General features: G+C 39.1%; 1 protein-coding gene across 7 annotated transcripts in view; it reads left to right on the top strand.

Moving 5' to 3' along the window:
* Positions 1-17,423, top strand: part of EYA1 (EYA transcriptional coactivator and phosphatase 1) — a 160,174-nt gene that overhangs the window by 83,475 nt on the left and 59,276 nt on the right. The gene's annotated exons all lie outside the window — the stretch shown is intronic.

The following is a 17,423-nucleotide window of genomic DNA, read 5'->3' as shown; positions in this document are numbered from 1 at the left end:
TCTTGGTGACTCCAGATGTTTATTACAATTAAATGTTAATATTGATACCCCCAAAATGCATGCTCTCGTTACACATTTTATCCAGGCACCTATTCTTTCAATAAATATAAATTGAGTGCCTGCCGTGTAGGTATAGTTGGCAGTGAAAGTTGAGGAATTATCAGTTGAGCTTCACAATGCAGCTTTCCTTCTCATAACCCTGAAGTTACACCTAACCCCCCAAAATAGGCCAGAAAAAATGCACATTTGTAAGAGCAGGAATATTCTAGACTATTCCACCCTTTGGATTTCTGTTCAGAAATAAGATATCTGTAAAACACAAAACACCCCTTCTTATTGTTAGATTTTCTGTGAGAAGAAGACAGTGAACAAAAGTACAATGCATTATTAAGAAAGAAAAAATAAAGCCATAGACTCATTCAAAGAAAGTCTCTACTCTGTGGCTAGCACATAATAAGGATGCAGTAAATATTAGCTGTGGTGTTTTTTGTATTCCTCCTTCTGTAAATACTAGTATTTCCACAAAACTACTCCTTAAGAAACTAATGATTAATAGCTGAAATATCAGTGTGTAATTAGTAGGAAGAATCCCAAAGATCTTCTTAACCATTTTAACATCCCTACAACTAACTCGTAAGGTACAAAACATTGAAAAGATCATGCACTTAGAACACCAGCATTTGAAAACCATCCAGAAAGTGTCGAGTCTTTGAAAGCTTTCTCACTAAGGGCCAGATTGATGCAAAGAGAATTGTCTTGATCAGGGCTCTGTTTACCACTGAAAGGGGCCAGTTTCAGGCGAGGTGGTGAGCAACCCATGACCTAATGACCTCATGTCAGTCCCTGGCCATAAATCATTGGTTTGCACATGGAATTCACACCTAACCTAGAAACCACTGGCAGCTTAGGGTTTTTCATTCAGATCCTCAATAATATCTAAATAAAACACTACAAGTACCACAAATTTTATTTTTAAAATGTCAACCATTAGTATTTTGAGGCTTTATCAAATAGTATTTTGTTAGTTTGTTTAGTTTTCTCATACTAGAGCATGTGATAAAAAGTTTTATCTCCTGTAATTTCCAAAACCAAATGTATATATTCTTTAGTATGGGTGATCTGAAATATTTAAATATACGTTAACCATTCATTTATAAATTGACAGGGGTTGGGGAGAAAGTAACCTCAGAAGGCGTGATTGGGGAAGGTCTTGCTGAGCATGACTTTGAACCCGAGGTCAGAATAAAAGAGGCTGGTTGATAATGTGACCATCAGGGGAAAGAGAGTTCTAAGCAGAGGAAGCAGTGAGCACGGAAGCAGGAAAGGGTTTGATATTTGAGGGATACAGAGGTGAGTGTGGCCGAGCTCAGTACTGCAGATGCAGAGTCGAGATGTAGGCTGGGATGAGGGCAAGTACACGCCATGTCAAGAGGGTCAGTCTCATTGCACATGCCATAGAAGATCATTGGAGGACTTCAAGGGAGGACATGACAAGATCTGATTTAGATTTTTAGATTATTTTTGGCTGTGTGTGGAGAACCAATGGTGGGGAAAGAGGGTGGGGAACAGAAGGGGGGTCTTAGGGGTGACCTGATGTACCAGCAGTAGAGATGGTGAGAACTCACTGGATTCTGGATTCTATGGCAAGTAGAGAAATAGGATTTGCAAAGGATTTGATTTGGACTGGTGGGCAGTAATAGAGGGGAGTGAAAAAAACATTCCTAGGTTTTCATCCTAAGCAGCTGGGAGGCTAGTCGTGTATTTGTTGAGATGAGGAAGACATCCATTTGGACCAGGCAGGAATGTGGATGGAAGGTGAGCCTGGGACACACGGGAATGGACAGGCCTTCAGATAACAGGTTTAGCATTGACAGTACACAGCTGAGAATCAGAAGGTCCTCAGACACTCTTAGTGTGATTTCATCTTAAATGTTTGTGAACACCTCCTTTGGGCTGAACACCTGTTGTCTCGATGCCATGAGGCATCCCTTCCGAAGACACATGGCTGAGGATGTTGGATGTAGCCTGAAGCATGCAAGGAAGCTTGCTTAATGTTCTTTTTATTAGAGAACTTTAGAGTCAGGAAGAATTTGCTCTCAAATCTGATAATCATGCCTTGTAAAAATGTGTGGTTCAACAAGGATTCTTCCAAACAATAATAATAGGCAAGCTGATCTGAGCACCTTGCCTCCCTTTCATTCCTTTCACGAAGGAGAGAAATCTTAAAGCAGTTGAAGGGCAAGCCTTCTTTCTTGGAGCATAGTTTTGGTGGTGCCCCTGACATTGTTAAGGAAGCATGTGGTTGGGCCTTACTCTACGGGCATATAAAGAAATGAATGCCTGACAATGTGATAGCTGTTCTGTCTCTATGGGAACCAGATACTTGAGAAGTAGCTTAGTCACAGTAGCTTAGTCAACTCAATGAGTAGGCCATTCAGTAAGGGGATACAGGATCTGGTTGATATAATGCAAAATTAGGGCATGTTACAGCAATATGTACAAAAAAGTTCGAGAATGTCCAACCTTCCACGTAATCCTAGCTGTGGGAAGCAGGCATGTTGGGCATTATAAGGAAGTGTTTTATAACAAAGGTGATGGGAACAAAAAGGGTGCTAGGTACATGACAGGTCTGGCTGGGGAAGAGAAAAGAAAGAACATATTAGCAGGAAAATGAAGTCCATGGGTATGTTATCATAAATTAGGTTCTTGTTAATAATGTCTGTCCTAGCTTTTTTTGCTTAATGCATTTTTAAAAGTTGCTTTCAAACTAATCCATATCCCCCAATTTTGCTGAAGAAAACTGATCTTGATCTTTTCTCCATTGAATGCCTTTTTAAATTAGACAATATAATCCTATTGTTAATATCAAACCATATACCCCAAACTTATATTTCCAGTTAAGTATTGTGCTGATGTTCCAAGCGTGGTTCCCCTCTTGTGGGAGGACTCCCCAAGATACCTATAGCCAGTGGCTTCATTGTTTCAATACTTCATTTTATTGTTGCTTCACACCTGTGTCTCATATGGATTTGGGCTAGAACAGGTCCTAAAGATATTGATCCTCACTCTTCATTTTACACAAAAACTTAAACATGAACACTTGAGACAACATAAAGCTTAGCATTTTTAACTATAGGCCGTACTTATTAACAATTTCCTATGTGCCCAATACTTATTTAATTCAACATTAGTGTTCTGAAACTGCTATTACCAAGTCCATTTTACAGATAAGGAAACTCAGGCTTGGAAGGGGTTAGAGACCAAATAAATGGCATAAAATAAATACTAATTTTATTTTAATGTAGTTGAACCTTGACTTCCAAAAAACCATGAAACACAAAACCACCAACAAAACAAAACCTTGAATCTGGCATAGTGGCCAGGGAGTAATATGTGGGAGTGTCTTTAAATTTATGAAGTACCAGTATGAGACCCACCTTTGGTGAGATAGAAGGCATCAGATTTGAATTCATATAGCTCTAGACTCAAACCCAAGCTCTGACTTTTCAGTTCTTTGACCCTGGGTAAACTGTTTATTCACACTGAGTTCCAGTTTCTTCATCCATAAAACTGGCAACTTGACTTGCCAAATTGTTTTAAGAATTCAGTTGTGTCAGATATATCTTGGTAAAGCCAGGAGAAGAAAGATCTAAGCTGTGTCCTGAATTTAAAGGGCCCAGTACTATGTCTTATTAATAAAAATAACCCCATAATGAAAACAGCATATGTCACTGATTGGTGTTGTATCTGCTGTGTAAACATTTGTCTTATAAAACACGAGACTTCTAGAAGGATGCTAGTCACCAGTGTGAATTTAAATCAACTAAGTGGTTTTATTTTTTATTTTATTTATTTATTTACTTATCTATCTATTTATTTATATTATTATGTTCAATTAGCCAGCATATAATACATCATTAGTTTTTGACGTAGTGTTCAACAATTTATTAGTTGCATATAACACCGAGTGCTCATCACCACACATGCCTCCTTAATACCCATCACCCAATTACCCCATTCCCCAACTCCTCTCCCTTCTGTAACCCTCAGTTTGGTTCCCGGAGTCCAGAGTCTCTCCTGGTTTGTCTCCCTCCGTGATTTCTTCCCATTCAGTTTTCCCTCCCTTCTCCCGTGGTCCTCTGCACTATTCCTTATGTTCCACATAGGAGTGAAACCATATGATAATTGTCTCTCTCTGCTTGACTTATTTCACTTAGCATAATCCCCTCCAGTTCCATCTGTGTCGATGCAAAAGTAAAAAATAAAAATATTTTAAAAAACGAATCACTACATTCTACACCTGAAACCAGTACTACGCTGTATGTTGACTAACTAGAATTTAAATTAAAACTTGAAACAGGAAAAAAAAAAGAGAAGTCATTCAAAACATTTACAAAGGGAGGCCATGGGCCACACACACTCCTGTGACCTCGTAAGGCTGAGGTGCTGATTATGGGAAGCCCCTCAGAATTACTTGCGGAGCTTTTAAAATATAGCCCCGTCTAAGCGCCAGCATCAGGAGATTATGCCTCAGGATCTACAGGTTTCAGTCATGGGGGTTTTGGTCCAGTTTCCCACACTGAGAAGGTGTAAAGAAAACACCCTGGCATACAGATGTGTTAGACATTGCTGATCAGGTCGTTACCTTTGTCAGATGCTCCATAAAACATCGCAAATGCATGATCATGAAAAATTGTGATAAAATATGGCTTCCGTTCGTAGGGTGCTGGTGACTGGAAATGAGTGTTCTGTTTGCATGAGTGTTAAACCTTTAAGTGACAGAGAAAGTGTGATCATAAACATAAGTAGTAAGTTTTGTACTGGCCACCATAGAAATAAATGACTTAAGTCTAACTGGAAAAAAAAAAAATGTGGTCATGGATTTCAACTTCATATAAGGAATTTTAATATTGTTCAAAAAATAAATAAGTCAACTAAGCCTCCCTAGTGAGTATATACTGTAATCATTTGGGACACTGAGCAGAGAAGAAACTGACAGCAGTTGAGGAGCCAATTTTATTCGAACACTCCCGTTAACCAGTAAAGGTTGCTGTTCTTACCCTGTTTCAGAGCAAAACGCTAAACTCCAAAATCTTTTGAGGGATGGTCCTCTTCTGTGGCGGCTGGTATAGACGCTGCATTCTTGGCAAGGCACCAAAGTAGCCAGGCACACAGTGTCCTCCTTGGATTGTAGAGGATCTGGTTACTTAAACAGAACAATCCCTCTTTAGGAAGCTCCGGACCAGAGGCTGGGAAGTATTTATTAGCTGACCCTTTACCAAAAATAAAGGCTTTATGGGCCATATGCCTTCATAACTGCTGACCTCTGCCCCAGGAGTGCAAAAGCAGCCACAGACAATAGGCCAATGAATAAATGCATCTGTATTCCAATAAAACTTTACTTATAGTTCCTAAATTTGAATTTCATGTAATTTTCATACATCGTGAAATATTTTTCTTCTGTTGGATTTTAAAAATCAAGACTAAGAGTCTAGGCCAGGAATTGACAGACCATATTCCGTAGGCCAAATCTGGTTTATGGCTTGTTTTTGTAGGGCTTTCAAGCTAAGAATGTTATTTAAATTTTTAAAGGTTATGAAAAAGAAGAAGATGTATCAGAGACTTTATGTGGACCGCAAAGCCTAAACTCTTTGTCTTTCCCTTTGGAGGAACAGGCAGGCCCGCCTCTACTCTAGGTCATGCTCTGAACTTTGGGGTGATTCATTTTGCTGCTGCTTTTGGGACATCAGGACAATTCAGTGACACGCACACTGTGGCCAACTAGACCGTAAACCCAGTGCAGGAATTGTGTGTCTGTGTCTGGGTGTCCGAGACAAGCCAACACTTGAGTTTGTTAGGGTAGGTGCCGTGGCTGTAACAAATAGGCCCGATACGTGATGACAATAGAAATTGATCTCTTTCTTAGTGGCCTCGAGTAGATCTTCTAGGTCGCTTGGTTTGGGCAAGGTTTGGTAGTGCAGACCATGGTTGTGCCATCTCACCATCTAGCTTCTGAGGCCTCTGTGATCACTGTCATTGGCTTTCTAACCCACAGGGTGAAAAAATGGGGGGACCATGAATGGGAGGCTGCACGGACCAGGCTTAGAAGGGGCACACCTCTGCTTCCATGGCCCAGTGTGGAGGAGGCTGGGAAGCGTATGTAGCCTAGCTGTGTGCCCAGGAAGAAACCGAGAGGGAGTTTTGGTGGACAGGGGGCTGTAGCAACTATGGTTCTCAGTGAAGAACTATTTGATAACTGAGTGAAACCCAAAGCATACTTTCCACCGCAGCTGAGCAGTGCCGGAAAGCTGTGTGACGGGTGTGCCGCAGAGTCATGAGTGGCCAGTTCAATCCCAGACCACGGTTTCCGGGTTTTACTTTCTTCTTGGGATATCAATGCCGAGTTAGACCAAAATGATGAAATAATTCATGGTTCCAAGCAGAACTTTAAGATACCGTGGAATGACACAGAATCCAAACTCTCAAAATAAACAAAAAGCTTTTTTTTTTTTTTGCCTTTAGTTTTTTGTTTCAAAAAGACAGTGCTTTTGACTGTCAGAGGGCGGTCCGGCTGAAAGATCCTCCTTCATTCATTCCTTTGTCCTTATCTCGATAGTTGTCTTTCCCTTTCACTGGCCCTTCCTCCTAACTGGCAGGCACTGAAATGTGTGTTCCTGCTACCTTATTGAACGTGGCCTTCCTTTTCTGCAGACCTGTGAAGGGGAATGCAGTGAATGAGCACACATCACTGCTCTCCGAGCACAAGGCTGACCTGCCACCGCCAGCTGTGGACCGACCTCCCTTGTTCTGTGGCCTCAGGAAAGACCCTTACACCTCAGAGTCTCACTTGCTCGGTCTTAATCTTCCCATCTAGAAAATGAAAGCAATCACAGCACTGCTGGGGGAACAGTGTAAACCATCTAGAAAAATACTTACAGGCGCTCCATCAACTCCCTTGTTCTGTGGCCTCAGGAAAGACCCTTACACCTCAGAGTCTCACTTGCTCGGTCTTAATCTTCCCATCTAGAAAATGAAAGCAATCACAGCACTGCTGTGTAAACCATCTAGAAAAATACTTACAGGCACTCCATCAATAAGAGCTTCGGCTTGTTTGGGGATTCCGAGAAGGGAGCGGGCAATAGGACAGCAGTGTTTTGTTGTTGCAGGTAGCAGAGAGGGAGATGTGGAAACAGCATCATCGTTTAGGGAAACGATAGGCAAAAAGGCTGGCGATCCACGAAATGTATTTAGAGGAACAGACTGGCAGAAGATGAGTAGCGCAGAATGTATTGAAATGGTAATAAACATACTGTACCCTTGTTGAGCTTGTAGACTTTACACGCCTATCTCACATTTATTATCCAGCTGGTTTCTTCTTTTTTTTCCCAATGGGGAAACTGGGTCTCAGAAAAATTAAATGATCAGCTCCAGGAAGCACAGCTATTAACTGACAACACCAGGAACATCATCTAGTCTCGTGATGGGTCTATTGCCCTCAGAGGAGGGCTGCAGGGAGCATTGGTGTCGAGATTTTATGCCGTAGGTGTGGGGGTGCCACGGACAATGTTAAAACAGTGGAGGGACATGATGGAATTATAAAATTTGGAAGATTAGCCTGATACCAGAAGAGATCATCACAGTTCTCCTAGTAGGAAATAATAAAGGCCTAAGAAAATGGCTGTAACACTAGGAAAGAGAGAGATAGGAGAGTGGTTACAGGTGAAATCTAGATAGGTCTTTTGATTGGATTAGCTGTTTAGGCTTTCGTTCGCACTGCGTGGGTCCCTATGTGTCGAGGCCAATTTGGCCGGGTCTGCTCTGGTTTTATTCTTCTTCCTCTCACTTTGTACCACTTCTTGGCAGTTGTCCCATGTTTGGAATTCATTGGGCTTTCTCCACAATCAAAATTAATCTTTGGAATGGTGAAGCTCTTTTTCTTACTTTCCACGTGGGTATTATTTTCATGATGTTGAAAGGGAGTCTCTTAAGGAGAAAACTGAAGCAGTTGGGTGTCACATATCTAATCAGTAAAAATGACCTGATTACCCCCACCACAAGTTTGGGTTTGGTTGGGTTTTGTTCTTTTTGATCGTTCAGTCAGTAGTTCAACCGTGGTTTATTTTTGACGTGTATACACTCTCTCATGGTAATCCAGATTATTCCTTAATTGGCATTAGAGCTACACCCAACTCCTAAAACATGGCATTTTATGCCGGCTGTTTAGTGATAGGAGCTTCTGAAACCACAAGAGTTAATATTCCATTGATGGTATTGATGACTTTAGACGGGTGGAAAGAAAACAGTGGAGACTTTGGGTCTCACAGTTTATATAGATCATTTACATAACACTTTCAGTGATATTTTTTAAAAGAAACAACATTTTTGCATATTTGTTTTCTTCTCTCAGATAAGGAAGCTAATTTTCCTAATCTTCTCTTTAATCCTTCCCATGTGAGCAGCCAGCAGGGGGCCAGGAAAATAGGCCCCTCCTGTCCTCAAAGTGCCCATTCCTGTTTGTCAGCTTCTTCTCCCCCAGAACAAAAGATCCTGAAGGAGAATTTGTTCTAAAGGACATCCAGGCCTTGTTTGTGGCTCTAAGGTTAGCATTCTAAGTAAGGACTTGTTGAAGGGGTCCAAAACAGGTATTTTTGCTTTCGTTTGGGTGACGCCGCCCACAGACCTGTTGTCAATTCGAGCATGCTTCCCAAGATTTTCACGTTGACGGACACATCCTCCTAAAGCCGTGCCCATTGTCAGCATCACACCTCACTGGGCCACGACAACAGAGTTACTGCTCGCCAAGGGGGGCTTAGCTGCCCAGTAGGATCAGGGCAGATGTAATTGAGGAACCGAGTCCTGCGTCCTACGAATTCAAAATCTAAGCACCATATCTGAAGAACTAGTCGTGCTTTTGATGTAGTTGACCCATCTTCTAGTAACTCTTTTTAGCCTAAGATTAACTCTTTAAACAGCATTTTTTAAAAACATGATATATTCTATTTTTTGATCCAAAGCAGAATAGCAATTGCTAGGAGTTTGTGTAGCTTTGATCTCATAGATGTAATGGGGTACACATTCCAAAAAGAGAGACACAGAAGACATGTAGCATAGATTTAAAAAGGGCTTATGAATTGAAAATAGAATAGATAAAAAATTAAAAGTAATGTATTTTTCTTTCAGAAAAACAAATCCCCAACACCGTAGGTAGTTTGTAGAACCCAAGTACGAATTCAGAATGCTGTGGCTATCTAAAATTGGAACAATAGGGGTGCCTGGGTGGCTCAGTGGATTAAGTGCCAGACTCTTGGTTTCGGCCCAGTTCGTGATCTCAGAGTCCTTAGATCAAGACCCAAGTTGGGCTTGGAGCTCAGTGTGAAATCAGCTGGAGATTCTCTGCATCCCCCTCTGTGCCTCCCCCTCCACGTAAATAAATAAATACAATCTTAAAAAATAAAATAAAATAAAATTGGAACAATGACTTAGATATTAACATATTTCTTAAAGGTCCAACTTAAAGAATTTAAATTGGATAAACGCCTATTGCCTTTTGTGCTTGCTTAGTTTATTTTACCATTAATTGTTTTGCTTTTCAGTTAAAAAAAATAAGATAGTAAAAGAAAAGAATAAAAAGGCAGATTTTCCAGGGTGTGTCAGTAGGAACCAGAGTTACATTTAAAATAGGAACAGTTTGGGTGCCTGGCTGGCCCAGTCAGTAGAGCACGGGACTCTTGATCTCAGGGTCTTGTGCTCAAGCCCCACACTGGGTGTAGAGCATACTTTAAAGAAATTTTTTTTAAATAGGAACAATTTTTTCTCTTAATGTTTTACTGGTATATCTAAGCAATAAAGAAAAATTGCTTCCTTATTAATATTTGGTACTATGTTTAATTGCTCTTATAGTAAAACTGAAATGACATGGTTATTCTCTTTGGGCTATACATGATCTGATGTAATATTAAGCACTTGTGACATTTTTAAATCAAAACTAAAAATCTAGGGAGATATCTTTTAATACAATTACATAAAAGAAAGACATTTTGTGGTCAGATGAATGGCTAGCTTTGAGATTTCTAGAGAGAGAAGAAAGTATTTTATTTTTCTATTCAGAGAAACATTCTAGGTCCTATTCTAAAACCCAAGAAGAGATAAACAAGTTTTCTTTAAACTTTCTGTTTTGAGGCTTAAAGGACCATGGACACTCTGAGACACTCCAAGAAGTAGAATTTTTGAGAAAGTAAATGAAAATGGGTTAAGAAAATCATTTTGAATAAGACTCAATTCTTTGGGGGGGGGTGCGGGGGTGGTTCATGTTTGACATTAAAAATAGATTAAATTGTCATTTGAAGCTAGAAAGTGAGAATTGAAGATGAGTGCATATGACCCTTCAAATATTTTTTGTAGCACTTACTTAAAAGATATTAAGATCAAGTATCACATACAGAGGCGCCTGGGTGGCTCAGTTGGTTGAGCACCCAAGTCTTGGTTTTGGCTCAGGTCATGATCTCAGGGTCATAGGATTAAGCCCCACGTCAGGGTCCGCACGTAGCAGGGAGTCTGCTTGAGATTCTCTCTGTCTCCCCCTCTGCCCCTCTCCCTGTGCCTGCACACATGCACTCTCTCTCAAATAAATCTTTAAAAAAAACCTCAAATATGTACAAATAATAGAATTAGCAATGCGATTGTAACTATCATATTTCTCAACATAAATGGGCAACAAAATAATCTGAGAAGCATGAATTTCGACCTGGTCACTGGAATAAAACAAAAGTCATGTAAGAAGTTACCCAGTGGCCCCCATCAGCAGGGACCTGGAGGAATTCACCATGATGTCCCTATAGGCTAAGGTACCCTGCTAATACCGTGGGGTCTCCATGCTAGGACTACCCCAAATTTAAGACTCTATCAAAAGAATTTGTCATAATAGAAGGCACTTAGTACCTTGTCCTCCTGGCAGTAGTTTAGTTGTCAGTAATGGTCACTGAAAACATCCATGAAATAATTCATGGAACTTTTTTCACTTTGCACACACAAAACCTCCTATGTTAACGGGCTACGGTAGCCAAGATACACACCTGGCTACCCACCCTTCTCCTGCCTGAGACACTGTTTGTTTCCTGGCCTGACACTAACAAGTCATTCAGAAAGTCTGTCTTTCATAATTTATTAAACAAATATATTTATAGTATATATTTGTATGTATATCATGTATATTCTATAGTATATGTATAGTATATATATTAAACAAATATATGTATATATAGTACATATTTATAATATAGTATATATTTAGTGCTAGCCACAATTCCTGCCATCACAGAGCTTATAAATTAATAAAGGAGACTGTTGGGAGAGGAGGAGTGACTCTTCAGCAGTCGTCTTTCACTGGGACACAACTGTTCTGAGCGAATGCCACTAGAAATCCACCAAGAGTGAAACCACCAAATCTCCAAAGGAATAACAATATTACAAAAGAAACAAGTCTCCTTGTGTTATTCGTAACAAGCCTTCTCCTCCAGTAGCTATATTCACTTAACTCGTAAGAAATAGCCAATAATAGGATGTCAGATAATTACGCTAGTATTGTGGATGAGTAAAAAAAAAATCAGGATCCACAGGAGCTGTACAACCAAAACATAAATGCCAGAGGCCCTAAATGAGATGCTTCTAGGGTTACTGCTCTTCTTAAATTACACTGGGAATTCTCCTTTGCAGCCGAACAGCGTTGCAATGTGACACCACCATTCCTCAGTGCATGAGACGGAGGTCCTGTGGCTTCAATTATAAATGTAGAAGTTCCCCTGGTTTTCTGGAAAAGAACATCCCATGTGATAAAAATTAGTAGAGCTAATACAGGCAAAGCAGTGTCTGACATAGATTCTTGTGTATATTCTAAGCTCACTTAAGCCTGGATAAGGATTACCAAGCAAGGCCTAGCACCTTCTTTTCAATAAACAGTGATAGGCTGAGGAACTCTGCAAGGTTTTTGCAATTTTGACTTAAAAAAATTTTTTTTGACATTTTAAAAGTATGGTTTGAGTGTGCTGTAAGTTTTCAAAAAAAAAATATCCGTAGTTTCATCACCAAAAGACAACCAGTCTTATCTTGGTGAGTATTTGTTTCTGTATTTTAAAAAATATTTCTTATACTAACCTCCTAAACATATACAAAAGTAGGTGGGATAGTATAATGGAACTTGTAACCTCTCTAAATTAACAATTGTCAAATCCTAGTTGATCTTACTGTATCTGCCACCTCACCACCTCCCTCCCCTGCCCTGCTCTGTCCTATGATTATTTTTGAAAGCAGATCCCAAATTTCAATATGTATTTAAGACTCCATTAAAAGAATTTTTTAGAATAGAAATAGTAGATGGTACCCAGTACTTTAGCTATCTAGCAAATTAATAGTAACTTATGTTATTTAATGTATAATCAACAGTTATATTTCTTAATTTTTATTAATTTTTATGTTGTGATAAAATACATATAATATAAACTCTACCTTCTTAGGAATTTTTAAAGCATTTTTTATTTATTTATTTTTTTTAAGATTTTATTTATTTATTTGACAGAGATACAGACAGCCAGTGAGAGAGGGAACACAAGCAGGGGGAGTGGGAGAGGAAGAAGCAGGCTCATAGCGGAGGAGCCCAATGTGGGGCTCGATCCCGGAACGCCGGGATCACGCCCTGAGCCGAAGGCAGACGCTTTAACCGCTGTGCCACCCAGGCGCCCCTAAAGCATTTTTTAAAGACTTATTTATTTGAGAGAGACAGAGAGGGGTAGAAGGAGAGGGAGAGAATCTCAAGCAGACTCCCTGTTGAGCATGGAGCCCAACTCGGGGCTTAATCTCACAACTCTGAGATCGTGTTTAGAGCAAAAAGCCAAGAATCGGACACTTCACCCACTGGTCCACCCAGGCACCCCCTTCGTCATTTTTAAGTGTATAGTTCAATAGTAGTAAATACATTCACACTGTTGTACAACCAGTCTCCATCACTCTTTTCACCTTGCAAAACTAAAAGTCTATGCATTAAACAACTTCCCCTGCTCTCTTGCCCCCTAGCACCTGTCAACCCCCATTCTGCTTTCTGTCTCTATGATTTTGACTACTCTAAATACCTCATACAAGGTAAAACCATACAGTATTCATCTTTTCGTGAATGACTTATTTCACTTAGCATAATAATGTCTTCAAAGTTCATTCATGTTGTATGCGTGTGTCGAAATTTCGTTCCTTTTTAAGGCTGAATAATAATATTCCATTATAGGGGTATATCACATTTTGGTTATCCATCCATCATTGGACACTTCTTTGGTTGCTTCGACATTTTAGCTATTGTGAATAAGGCTGCTGTGTGTATGGGTGTACAAATACCTTTTTCATTTTTTGCTCTATTTTTTGTACACCTGAAACTAATATGTCAACTATACTTCAATTAAAGGTTTTAAAATGCAAATATCTTTGAGACCCTGCTTTCAGTTATTTTGGGTATATACTCAGAATTGCTGGATCATATAGTAATTCTATGCCAAATTTTTTGAGAAAGTACCATAGTATTTTCCGTAACAGCTGCACCATTTTATGTTCTCACTAACAATGTACAAATATTCCATTTTCTCCATATGCTCATCAACACTAGTTATTTTCTGTACCCCCCCCCCCTTTTTTTTTGGCAGTAGTCATCCTAATGAGTGTGGAGTGGTATCTTATTGTGATTTTGATTCATGTTTCCCTAATGATTAGTGATATTGAGCATTTTTTCATTTGCTTGTTTACTATTTATATATCTTCTTTGGAGGAATATCTATTTAGGTCTTTTGCCCATTTTTTAAATCAAATTGGTTTTTTGTTGTTGAGTTGTCAGAGTTCTTTATATATCCTGAATATTAACCCCTAATCAGATACATGAGTTGTAAGTATTTTCTCTCATCCCGGAAGTTGCCCTTTACTCTGCTGATTGGGTTCTTTGATGCACAGAGTTTTCAGATATAGTCTATCTGTTTTTTTCTGTTATTATGCTTTTGGTGCAATATCCAAGAAGTTACTGTCAAATCTAGTGTCATGAAACTTTTCCTGCAGAAGTATTACACACTCACTCTTAAATTTAGGTCTTTGATCCATTTCGAGTTAATTTTAATATATGGCATAGGATAAGAATCCAACTTTGTTCTTTTGCGTTTGGATATCCAGTTTTCCCAGCACCATTTGTTGAAAAGACTATCATTTTTGCATTGAAAGGCCTTGGTACCCCTGGTGAAAATCATTTGACCATATGAGTAAAAGTTTATTTCTGGACCTTGTTATATTCCATTGGTCTATATCTCTGTCTTCGTGTCAGTACCACACTGTTTTGATTACTGTGGCTTTGTAATAAGTTTTGAAGCTAGGAAGTATGAGACCCAACCTCGTTCTTTTTCAAGATTGTTTTGGCTCTTCAGAGTCCCTTGAGATTCCATCTGAATTTTACGATGGATTTTTCTATTTCTGCAAAAATGCCATTGAGAATTTGATGGGAACTGTATGACGTCTATAAACTACATTGGGTTCTATTAACATCTTTATATTAAGTCTTCCCATTGAATGTCTTCCCATTTATTTGTGTCTTCTTTGATTTCAGCCACATTTTGGTAGTTTTCAGTGTACAAGCTTTTTGCCTACTTGGTTATGTTTATTTCTAAGTTTTATTCCTTTGGTGCTATTGTAAATTGAATTATTTTCTTAATTTCTTTCCTGGATTGTTCATTGCTAGTATATAGAAGTGAAACTAATTTTGTGTCTTGAGTTTATATTCTGTAACTGCACTGAATTTATTTATTCTAGCAGGTGTTTGTGTATGTGTGTGGCATCTTTAGAGTTTTCTACATATAAGATTGTGTCCTTTGCAAACAGATCATTTTATTTCTTCCTTTCCTATTTGGATGGTTTTTATTTCTTTTTCTTTTTTGCCTAACTGCACTTGCTAGGATTTCTAGTACTACATGAAGTAGAAATGTCAAGAGTGGGGCATTCTTGTCTTGTTCCTGATCATAGAGGAAAAGCATTCACCACTCCACCATTGACTATGCTGTTACCTGTGGGTTCCATATACAACCTGTACTGTGTTGAGATAGTTTTCTTCTATCTTCTGTTACTAGTTTGTCAAGTCTTTTCTCTAATGGTTTTATAATTTTTAGCAGTTTACTGCATGTCTCTCAAGTGTCGTTTATTCTGTAGATTCTCACTCAATCTTTTTTTTGCCTTACCTTGTGTATTTTTGTTGAAGTAACCAGACCCTTGGTCCTGTACACTTCCTGGGAGTCTGGATTTTCTTCATTACATCCCCATTGTGTTCCTTTGTCACATTTTTTGTCCCCCCTGTATTTCCTACAGATTAGGAGCTAGATCCAGAAGCTTAATGAGATTGAGGTTTGATTTTTTTTTTTTTTCTTGTAGAAAGATCAAGACTTCATAGATGGTATATCCTTCTAGTAAGAGGTGCATAATGTCTGGTTGCTGTCATGTTTAAAACTTCAGTATTCTGGTTAGACAGTCTCCTTTAGCAATCCCTTATAGGATGTTCTTATTTATCCCGAATATCCTTTCTTCTTGACTCAAAGATAGTTGATTAGGAAGAAACTCAAAAGTTGTGGGGGGTGGGGTGGGTAGTTAAACTGTAAGTTCATTAATTCAGCAAGTATATGCAGATCCATGGTCAGAAATAAAATTATTGACAGTTCTTGTTGCAAATACCTAGGCCACAACTATTTTTGGTGAGACAAAGTTCTGAGGTGAATCTAAAACACTTCCTTAATTTTGAGATTTTCTCAAATATCTCTTCTTCAGGGGCGCCTGGGTGGCTCAGTCGTGAAGCGGCTGCCTTTGGCTCAGGGCGTGATCCTGGCTTTCCAGGATTGAGCCCCGCATCAGGCTCCTCTGCTGAGAGCCTGCTTCTTCCTCTCCCACTCCCCCTGCTTGTGTTCCCTCTCTCGCTGCCTGTCTCTCTCGCCATCAAATAAATAAAAATTAAAAAAAATTAAAAAATCTCTTCTTCAGTAGCTCTCCAGTATTACTGAAGATGCTTGATTAACACCTCCTGGTCACTTCTAGAGGTAGAGAGAGGTACTGAGTAACCTGGCAGGTGATGCATTTCTTTATTATCTTTTCAGTTGCATGGTGAATTTTAGTTTATTAGACATAGTTTCAAGCCAGTGAACTAATGTGGTTAATCCATCGATGTGCTTGAGGCTTGGCAGCTAATTTTAAAGGTAAATCCAACCGTCCTCCTTAAGGCTTGAGTTTAGCCTTAGGCATTTTCTCTGCAGGTGGTTTCCTTGCAAATCTCAGTGTAAGAATAATATTTAGCAGAGGTTTATGTATAATGTGTGTACAATGTTATCTTGACTTAGAAGTAATTAACTATTTACATTAGGGAAAGAATGCCCATCATGGAACTGAGGAATGGAATACATTTCCCAGGAGTCAGTCCGATAATTGATTCAATCAGAGTTGCTATTTGTGGAAGAACTGATACCAGAAGGCCCTACTTTTCTTTCTTACTATGGTAGCTAATAATGATATATTATGTTGATAGTCTTAAAGCGCTTCCACAATTTATCCTTTAACCCTGCCACAAACAAGAACTCTCTAAGATATTATGTTATTCCTGAAATGCTGGAGCACAGCATCATTTTGTGAGCATTGAACATTTTAGGGACTATATACATTGAAAGTACTAAATTTGTAATGTACCCTAGTAATTATTGATTATTGCCATATATCACTACAGCCACTTGTTGATGAACTTGGGCAGGGTCAAGATTTTGCCAAGATATATTCTCCCAAGTCAGTCACTAATTAGCTGTAAACAATGGACTTGGACTATGCGTACTCATGAAGTCTGACCTTTCGATGGTTAATGGTATAGGCTAACAGGTATTTGTGACTAAGATCACAAGAGATCACAGTGTGATCAAGATCACACTGCTTGGCTATGCAAGTGATCTGTGTGGTTTTATTTATTTATTTATTTTTTAAGAACACCTGTAAGTTTCAACTGAATTGGTGCAGTGCCTTGATCCTATCTGAATGACACTACCTCCTACGAAGCTCCTAGATCTTCAGTGTATGAAACATTTTTGCTGGTTTCCTAGTGGTGGGTCATCTCTCCTAGTGATAAGAACCAGCTTTGTACCAAAAAGCTTGGTTGCTTTTATTGTGAGAATAAAAGGCGGGCCCTCCTGGGAGTCATAACACTGAGTGTTAAAAGTTTAGCTTCTGTGCAAATCAGCTTCACTGATGACTGTGCTCTTAAAGACATGGTCATCTCAAAAATATTGGCATGGGGAATTTATGGTTACCCTTATCATTAAATAGCCTGAAATTCACATTCAATTTGAATGTAGAACGTTAATGCATCTTTTTGTAGTGGAACATGGAGTCCC

The sequence above is a fragment of the Ursus maritimus genome, unplaced genomic scaffold (assembly GCF_017311325.1).
Source record: "Ursus maritimus isolate PB19 unplaced genomic scaffold, ASM1731132v1 scaffold_9, whole genome shotgun sequence".
In the NCBI taxonomy this organism is placed as follows: Eukaryota; Metazoa; Chordata; class Mammalia; order Carnivora; family Ursidae; genus Ursus; species Ursus maritimus.
The sequence above is the reverse complement of the archived record's forward strand: the minus strand, read 5'-3'. Positions and strand labels throughout refer to the sequence as shown.